Source organism: Hypanus sabinus, unplaced genomic scaffold (assembly GCF_030144855.1).
Source record: "Hypanus sabinus isolate sHypSab1 unplaced genomic scaffold, sHypSab1.hap1 scaffold_1095, whole genome shotgun sequence".
Taxonomy (NCBI): Eukaryota; Metazoa; Chordata; class Chondrichthyes; order Myliobatiformes; family Dasyatidae; genus Hypanus; species Hypanus sabinus.
Genome location: NW_026779152.1, coordinates 100,001 through 110,000, shown reverse-complemented (window position 1 = coordinate 110,000; position 10,000 = coordinate 100,001).

Sequence of the window (10,000 nt, the reverse complement as noted above, 5' to 3'; positions counted from 1 at the left end):
CGGCCGGGCTGGTTAACGACTTGTCCCGGCCGGGCTGGTTAACGATTTGTCTCGCCGACGTTGGTTAACGATTTGCCAGGGCCCGGTCGGGCAACCCGATTGCCCGCCCGGGGATTGGGTTCGGGCTAGGGTTAGGGTTAGGGTTAGGGTTAGGGTTAGGGTTAGGGTTAGGGTTAGGGTTAGGGTTAGGGTCAGGGTTAGGGTTAGGGTCGGGGTTAGGGTTAGGGTCGGGGTTGGGGTTAGGGCTCGGGTTAGGGCGGGGGTTAGGCTTAGAGCTGGGGTTAGGATTAGGGTTAGCGTTAGGGTTAGGGCTGGGGTTAGGGTTAGCGTTAGGGTTGGGGCTAGGGTCAGGGCTAGGGCTAGGATATGGGTTGGGGCTTGGGCTGGGGCTAGGGTTAGGGTTAGGGTTAGGGTTGGGTTTGGGGTTAGGGTTAGGGTTAGCGTTCGGGTTGGGGCTAGGGCTCGGGTGAGGGCGGGGGTTAGCTTTAGGGTTAGGGCTGGGTTTAGGGCTAGGGTTGGGGTTGGGGTTAGGGTTAGGGTTAGCGTTCGGGTTGGGGCTAGGGCTCGGGTTAGGGCGGGGGTTAGCTTTAGGGTTAGGGCTGGGGTTAGGGCTAGGGTTGGGTCTAGGGTCAGGGCTAGGCCTAGGATATGGGTTGGGGCTTGGGCTGGGGCTAGGGCTCGTGCTATAGCCAGGGTTAGTTTTAAGGTTTGGGTTGTGCTCCTGGCAGGTCCCCGCGCGCCATAGCTCGGCGGGCTGCCGCGAGGGGGCGTCTTCGGAGGGCCGTGCCGGCCGAGGGGCGGCTCCTCCGTCGGGACTACAGGAGGTCGCACCGCCCATCGCAGTCCTCGGCAGACGTCGGAATTATTCCAAGTCCCGCCGCATTAGGGTTGGTTAACGACTTGTCCCGGCCGGGCTGGTTAACGACTTGTCTCGCCGACGTTGGTTAACGACTTGTCCCGGCAGGGCTGGTTAACGACTTGTCTCGCCGACGTTGGTTAACGATTTGCCAGGGCCCGGTCGGGCAACCCGATTGCCCGCCCGGGGATTGGGTTCGGGCTAGGGTTAGGGTTAGGGTTAGGGTTAGGGTTAGGGTTAGGGTTAGGGTTAGGGTTAGGGTTAGGGTTAGGGTTGGGGCTAGGGTTAGGGTTAGGGTCAGGGTTGGGGCTAGGGTTAGGGTTAGGGTTGGGGTTAGCTTTAGGGTTAGGGCTGGGGTTAGGGTTAGGGCTGGGGTTAGGGTTAGGGTTGGGGTTAGGGTTAGGGTTGGGGCTAGGGTCAGGGCTAGGGCTAGGATATGGGTTGGGGCTTGGGCTGGGGCTAGGGCTCGTGCTATGGCCAGGGTTAGTTTTAAGGTTTGGGTTGTGCTCCTGGCAGGTCCGCACGCGTCATACCTCGGCTGGCTTGCCGCGAGGGGACGTCTTCCGAGGGTCGTGCCGGCCGAGGGGCGGCTCCTCCGTCGGGACTACAGGAGGTCGCACCGCCCATCGCAGTCCTCGGCAGACGTCGAAATTATTCCAAGTCCCGCCGCATTAGGGTTGGTTAACGACTTGTCCCGGCCGGGCTGGTTAACGACTTGTCTCGCCGACGTTGGTTAACGACTTGTCCCGGCCGGGCTGGTTAACGACTTGTCCCGGCCGGGCTGGTTAACGACTTGTCTCGCCGACGTTGGTTAACGACTTGTCCCGGCCGGGCTGGTTAACGACTTGTCCCGGCCGGGCTGGTTAACGACTTGTCTCGCCGACGTTGGTTAACGATTTGCCAGGGCCCGGTCGGGCAACCCGATTGCCCGCCCGGGGATTGGGTTCGGGCTAGGGTTAGGGTTAGGGTTAGGGTTAGGGTTAGGGTTAGGGTTAGGGTTAGGGTTAGGGTTAGGGTCAGGGTTAGGGTTAGGGTCGGGGTTGGGGTTAGGGCTCGGGTTAGGGCGGGGGTTAGGCTTAGAGCTGGGGTTAGGATTAGGGTTAGCGTTAGGGTTAGGGCTGGGGTTAGGGTTAGCGTTAGGGTTGGGGCTAGGGTCAGGGCTAGGGCTAGGATATGGGTTGGGGCTTGGGCTGGGGCTAGGGTTAGGGTTAGGGTTAGGGTTGGGTTTGGGGTTAGGGTTAGGGTTAGCGTTCGGGTTGGGGCTAGGGCTCGGGTGAGGGCGGGGGTTAGCTTTAGGGTTAGGGCTGGGTTTAGGGCTAGGGTTGGGGTTGGGGTTAGGGTTAGGGTTAGCGTTCGGGTTGGGGCTAGGGCTCGGGTTAGGGCGGGGGTTAGCTTTAGGGTTAGGGCTGGGGTTAGGGCTAGGGTTGGGTCTAGGGTCAGGGCTAGGCCTAGGATATGGGTTGGGGCTTGGGCTGGGGCTAGGGCTCGTGCTATAGCCAGGGTTAGTTTTAAGGTTTGGGTTGTGCTCCTGGCAGGTCCGCACGCGTCATACCTCGGCGGGTGGCCGCGAGGGGACGTCTTCGGAGGGCCGTGCCGGCCGAGGGGCGGCTCCTCCGTCGGGACTACAGGAGATCGCACCGCCCATCGCAGTCCTCGGCAGACGTCGAAATTATTCCAAGTCCCGCCGCATTAGGGTTGGTTAACGACTTGTCCCGGCCGGGCTGGTTAACGACTTGTCTCGCCGACGTTGGTTAACGACTTGTCTCGCCGACGTTGGTTACCGACTTGTCCCGGCCGGGCTGGTTAACGACTTGTCTCGCCGACGTTGGTTAACGATTTGTCTCGCCGACGTTGGTTAACGATTTGCCAGGGCCCGGTCGGGCAAACCGATTGCCCGCCCGGGGATTGGGTTCGGGCCAGGTTTAGGGTTAGGGTTAGGGCCAGGGCTAGGGTTAGGGCTGGGGTTAGGTCTAGGGTTAGGGTTAGGTTCAGGGTTAGGGCTGGGGTTAGGTTTAGGGTTAGGGCGGGGGTTAGGGTTAGCGTTAGGGTTAGGGCCTGGGTTAGGGTTACGGCTGGGGTTAGGGTTAGGGTTAGGGCTAGGGCTAGGATATGGGTTAGGGCTTGGGCTGGGGCTAGGGCTCGTGTTATGGCGCTCGGCCAAAACTACGGCTTCCGCCGAATTCAAAACCTACAAGGTCCCGCGGCGGGGAGCAGCCGGGGGACGTGTTGGGAGCGACGTTCGGACCGAGGGGCGGCACTTTCGGAGGGTGGACCGGAGGTCGGTTAACCAATCGTCACGAGCCGGGGAACGGAAGAACTGTTCGCGCCGGGCTGCTGCCTAAGTCTTTGTCCTGTTCTGCCCGTCAGCACCGGACCCGGTCGGTTACCGCAGAGCCGGCTCGGGACTGGTTAACGACTTGTCCCGGCCGGGCCGGTTAACCATTTGTCTCGCCGACGTCGGTTAACGATTTGCCTGAGCCCGGTCGGTTAACCAATTGTCACGAGCCGGCGAACGGAAGAACTGTCCGCGCCGGGCCGCTGCCTAAGTCTCTGTCCTGTTCTGCATGTCAGCACCGGACCCGGTCGGTTACCGCAGTGCCGGCTGGGGTCTGGTTAACGACTTGTCCCGGCCGGGCCGGTTAACCATTTGTCACGCCGAAGTTGGTTAACGACTTGTCCCGGCCGAGCCGGTTAACCATTTGTCTCGCCGACGTCGGTTAACGATTTGCCTGAGCCCGGTCGGTTAACCAATTGTCACCGAGCCGGCGAACGGAAGAACTGTCCGCGCCGGGCCGCTGCCCAAGTCTTTGTCCTGTTCTGCATGTCAGCACCGGACCCGGTCGGTTACCGCAGTGCCTGCTGGGGTCTGGTTAACGACTTGTCCCGGCCGGGCCGGTTAACCATTTGTCACGCCGAAGTTGGTTAACGACTTGTCCCGGCCGAGCCGGTTAACCATTTGTCTCGCCGACGTCGGTTAACGATTTGTCCCAGCCGGGCCGGTTAACCAATTGTCACGAGCCGGCGCGAACGGAAGAACTGTCCGCGCCGGGCCGCTGCCTAAGTCTTTGTCCTGTTCTGCATGTCAGCACCGGTCCCGGTCGGTCACCGCAGTGCCGGCTCGGGTCTGGTTAACGACTTGTCCCGGCCGGGCCGGTTAACCATTTGTCTCGCCGAAGTCGGTTAACGATTTGCCTGAGCCCGGTCGGTTAACCAATTGTCACCGAGCCGGCGAACGGAAGAACGGTCCGCGCCGGGCCGCTGCCCAAGTCTTTGTCCTGTTCTGCATGTCAGCACCGGACCCGGTCGGTTACCGCAGTGCCTGCTGGGGTCTGGTTAACGACTTGTCCCGGCCGGGCCGGTTAACCATTTGTCACGCCGAAGTTGGTTAACGACTTGTCCCGGCCGAGCCGGTTAACCATTTGTCTCGCCGACGTCGGTTAACGATTTGTCCCAGCCGGGCCGGTTAACCAATTGTCACGAGCCGGCGCGAACGGAAGAACTGTCCGCGCCGGGCCGCTGCCTAAGTCTTTGTCCTGTTCTGCATGTCAGCACCGGTCCCGGTCGGTCACCGCAGTGCCGGCTCGGGTCTGGTTAACGACTTGTCCCGGCCGGGCCGGTTAACCATTTGTCACGCCGAAGTTGGTTAACGACTTGTCCCGGCCGAGCCGGTTAACCATTTGTCTCGCCGAAGTCGGTTAACGATTTGCCTGAGCCCGGTCGGTTAACCAATTGTCACGAGCCGGCGAACGGAAGAACTGTCCGCGCCGGGCCGCTGCCTAAGTCTCTGTCCTGTTCTGCATGTCAGCACCGGACCCGGTCGGTTACCGCAGTGCCGGCTGGGGTCTGGTTAACGACTTGTCCCGGCCGGGCCGGTTAACCATTTGTCACGCCGAAGTTGGTTAACGACTTGTCCCGGCCGAGCCGGTTAACCATTTGTCTCGCCGAAGTCGGTTAACGATTTGCCTGAGCCCGGTCGGTTAACCAATTGTCACGAGCCGGCGAACGGAAGAACTGTCCGCGCCGGGCCGCTGCCTAAGTCTCTGTCCTGTTCTGCATGTCAGCACCGGACCCGGTCGGTTACCGCAGTGCCGGCTGGGGTCTGGTTAACGACTTGTCCCGGCCGGGCCGGTTAACCATTTGTCACGCCGAAGTTGGTTAACGACTTGTCCCGGCCGAGCCGGTTAACCATTTGTCTCGCCGAAGTCGGTTAACGATTTGCCTGAGCCCGGTCGGTTAACCAATTGTCACGAGCCGGCGAACGGAAGAACTGTCCGCGCCGGGCCGCTGCCTAAGTCTCTGTCCTGTTCTGCATGTCAGCACCGGACCCGGTCGGTTACCGCAGTGCCGGCTGGGGTCTGGTTAACGACTTGTCCCGGCCGGGCCGGTTAACCATTTGTCACGCCGAAGTTGGTTAACGACTTGTCCCGGCCGAGCCGGTTAACCATTTGTCTCGCCGAAGTCGGTTAACGATTTGCCTGAGCCCGGTCGGTTAACCAATTGTCACGAGCCGGCGAACGGAAGAACTGTCCGCGCCGGGCCGCTGCCTAAGTCTCTGTCCTGTTCTGCATGTCAGCACCGGTCCCGGTCGGTCACCGCAGTGCCGGCTCGGGTCTGGTTAACGACTTGTCCCGGCCGGGCCGGTTAACCATTTGTCTCGCCGAAGTCGGTTAACGATTTGCCTGAGCCCGGTCGGTTAACCAATTGTCACCGAGCCGGCGAACGGAAGAACGGTCCGCGCCGGGCCGCTGCCCAAGTCTTTGTCCTGTTCTGCATGTCAGCACCGGACCCGGTCGGTTACCGCAGTGCCTGCTGGGGTCTGGTTAACGACTTGTCCCGGCCGGGCCGGTTAACCATTTGTCACGCCGAAGTTGGTTAACGACTTGTCCCGGCCGAGCCGGTTAACCATTTGTCTCGCCGACGTCGGTTAACGATTTGTCCCAGCCGGGCCGGTTAACCAATTGTCACGAGCCGGCGCGAACGGAAGAACTGTCCGCGCCGGGCCGCTGCCTAAGTCTTTGTCCTGTTCTGCATGTCAGCACCGGTCCCGGTCGGTCACCGCAGTGCCGGCTCGGGTCTGGTTAACGACTTGTCCCGGCCGGGCCGGTTAACCATTTGTCACGCCGAAGTTGGTTAACGACTTGTCCCGGCCGAGCCGGTTAACCATTTGTCTCGCCGAAGTCGGTTAACGATTTGCCTGAGCCCGGTCGGTTAACCAATTGTCACGAGCCGGCGAACGGAAGAACTGTCCGCGCCGGGCCGCTGCCTAAGTCTCTGTCCTGTTCTGCATGTCAGCACCGGACCCGGTCGGTTACCGCAGTGCCGGCTGGGGTCTGGTTAACGACTTGTCCCGGCCGGGCCGGTTAACCATTTGTCACGCCGAAGTTGGTTAACGACTTGTCCCGGCCGAGCCGGTTAACCATTTGTCTCGCCGAAGTCGGTTAACGATTTGCCTGAGCCCGGTCGGTTAACCAATTGTCACGAGCCGGCGAACGGAAGAACTGTCCGCGCCGGGCCGCTGCCTAAGTCTCTGTCCTGTTCTGCATGTCAGCACCGGACCCGGTCGGTTACCGCAGTGCCGGCTGGGGTCTGGTTAACGACTTGTCCCGGCCGGGCCGGTTAACCATTTGTCACGCCGAAGTTGGTTAACGACTTGTCCCGGCCGAGCCGGTTAACCATTTGTCTCGCCGAAGTCGGTTAACGATTTGCCTGAGCCCGGTCGGTTAACCAATTGTCACGAGCCGGCGAACGGAAGAACTGTCCGCGCCGGGCCGCTGCCTAAGTCTCTGTCCTGTTCTGCATGTCAGCACCGGACCCGGTCGGTTACCGCAGTGCCGGCTGGGGTCTGGTTAACGACTTGTCCCGGCCGGGCCGGTTAACCATTTGTCACGCCGAAGTTGGTTAACGACTTGTCCCGGCCGAGCCGGTTAACCATTTGTCTCGCCGAAGTCGGTTAACGATTTGCCTGAGCCCGGTCGGTTAACCAATTGTCACGAGCCGGCGAACGGAAGAACTGTCCGCGCCGGGCCGCTGCCTAAGTCTCTGTCCTGTTCTGCATGTCAGCACCGGACCCGGTCGGTTACCGCAGTGCCGGCTGGGGTCTGGTTAACGACTTGTCCCGGCCGGGCCGGTTAACCATTTGTCACGCCGAAGTTGGTTAACGACTTGTCCCGGCCGAGCCGGTTAACCATTTGTCTCGCCGACGTCGGTTAACGATTTGCCTGAGCCCGGTCGGTTAACCAATTGTCACCGAGCCGGCGAACGGAAGAACTGTCCGCGCCGGGCCGCTGCCCAAGTCTTTGTCCTGTTCTGCATGTCAGCACCGGACCCGGTCGGTTACCGCAGTGCCTGCTGGGGTCTGGTTAACGACTTGTCCCGGCCGGGCCGGTTAACCATTTGTCACGCCGAAGTTGGTTAACGACTTGTCCCGGCCGAGCCGGTTAACCATTTGTCACGCCGACGTCGGTTAACGATTTGCCTGAGCCCGGTCGGTTAACCAATTGTCACCGAGCCGGCGAACGGAAGAACTGTCCGCGCCGGGCCGCTGCCTAAGTCTCTGTCCTGTTCTGCATGACAGCACCGGACCCGGTCGGTTACCGAAGTGCCGGCTCGGGTCTGGTTAACGACTTGTCCCGGCCCGGCCGGTTAACCATTTGTCACGCCGACGTCGGTTAACGACTTGTCCGGGCCGGGCCGGTTAACCATTTGTCACGCCGAAGTTGGTTAACGACTTGTCCCGGCCGGGCCGGTTAACCATTTGTCACGCCGAAGTTGGTTAACGACTTGTCCCGGTCGGGCCGGTTAACGATCTGCCAGGGCCCGGTCGGGAACTCGATTGCCCGCCCGGGGACTGTTGTCTTGCTCCACCGCACGGCCGGGGGGGTCGGTCGGCACGGCTAACGAGCCGTCCGAGAACTGCCGGTTAACCAGTTGCCCGGTGGCAATTCGTTAACTGAGTCCGCTCCGGAAGTCTGGATGCGGGTCGGATTTGAGGGTCGTAGCCGGGCAGGAGTTCCAGAGGCTCGGCAGCCGGGGTCAGATACGGCCGCCCCTTTGACACATGCAATTTCTGTACGGGGGCATTGGCGGGGTTTCCGGAGATTTACGGGGAGGCGTTTTTCTCGACCACTTAGGAGTGGTCGACGGGCGTTACGGGCCTCCCCACTTCGTTAACCCGGGCCGCGCGGCGGTATTTCCGCACGCTTCCCAAGGTCGCCCGTATGGATTTTCGGACGAATTCCCAATGGCGGAAGTCAGTCAGCGGGACGTATCCGCAGGCCCAAGCCGACCGAGGGGCAGCATATACGGGCTGACTACCGGTGCTCGGGCCGCCGAATCGAAACCTTGCCCGAATGATTTTCTGACAAAGTCCCGCGGCGGGGAGACGCGAGGGGACGAATTCGGAGGGTCGTGCCGGCCGAGGGGCGGCATTTTCGGTGGGACTACCGCAGGTCCCTCCGCCAAAAATAGGGCTACGGCCCGATCGAAAATCTGACCAAGTCCCGCTGCGGTGAGCCGCGAGGGGACGTATTCGGAGGGCCGTGCCGGCCGAGGGGCGGCATTTTCGGTGGGACTACCGCAGGTCCCACCGCCGATCCGAGACCTTGGCAGAAGTCGAAATTATTCCAAGTCCCAACTCGGAAGTCGGAATGAAGGCTGATTCGGGGCCCTGCTGCCGGCCGAAGCGGACGATGCACGGCGGCACTACCGGAGGGCCGACCGCCGACAGAGGCGCGTGCTCCCGGCGCCGCGCCGGTTAACCAATTGACGGCGGAAGTCTGTGAAGGTCGGATCCAGCCCGTCGGGCGGGCCCGAGGTGCGACGAGACCGGCGTGAGCTCCGGGCGTCTTACCGCCGGTTTGACACACGTCATTGTTGTACGGTCAGTCGCGGCGCCGGTTAACCAGTTAGGCCCGGAGAGCGCTATGAAGGTTGCATTTGCCCCGCCTGGCCGGGCCAAGGTACGACCTGCCCGGCAGGACTTCCGGCAGGCGTCCCGCCGACTTGACACATGCAATTTCTGTACGGGGGCATTGGCGGGGTTCCCGGAGATTTTCGGGAACACGTTTTCCAGAGGCACTTAGACGGATTTCCAGTGGTACGGTTGACACACGAGACAGACAGACAACACAACACACACAGTGCGGAGGCCGAAGTGAACCTTTCGGGGGTTATTTCGGACTCAGTAAGCGGGAGGCCAGGCGAGCTCCGACTTACAGTGATTTTATAGACAGAAAAGGCTTTTGAATGCTTACCGAGGTGAAGGCAGACGGGAAGTCCGAGGACGCGCCAGGGGCTCCGGACAGGGTCTGAGCGGGAACCGTGGGCGACGGCCGGCAGACCGACGGGTAGCCAAAAGCCTTTTAGGAGGGGAGCACGCACTTTGTGTGACGGAGACTTGTGTGGGAACCAGCCTGCCACGGGTGCCCTCGCGAGTGTCGTCTGCGGAGACCTCTGTTCCCCGATCGATGCGGCTTGGTCGGTCCTACCTTTGGGAGAGGCCGAGTGGAAGCGACGGTCTCGACACGTGCGGCGAACTTCCACGCTCGGCTCGTTACCATCTCCGGAGGTGGGTTGATGGGTCTGCCGCGGGGCGGCCCGATACCGACCGAGGTCTTCATGCTTCGGACGGAATTGGACGTTGGGCATTCGCACGTTTGCACCGCGATCGATCAGCCGGATTCCCCCGCCGGCGGACGAGACTGCTGCGCCCACGAATGACGGGGGCCGGGCGGGCGGCCGTCGACCATCCCGAGAAGGCAGGCACACACGCGCTCCATACCTAGGCGGTGAAGGTGCGGACCTCACCGGAGCGGACGACGGGGCGGGATGGCGAGGCGCTCACCGGCGCGGCGTTGGCCCCGGGCCGTCGGAGGCGAGCGGCGACCGTCGACCGTCCCGAGAGCCAACTCGGCAGGAGCGGTGCGGGTGCGGACCCCACCCAGCGACGCGGCTCGAGAGGGGGCGGCGCGGCGCCGCGACGAGCATGGCCCCGAGAGTGCAGGGGACGGGCGCGCCGGCCGCAGCAGCACTCTCTCGCGCCGCACAGGCAAGGCGAGAGAGTCGGGGGAAGTCCGAAGACCAGAGTGGCAAGAGATGCCCGTGCAGCCACGCAACCGAAGCGTTGATCCTCGGTCACGAACGAGA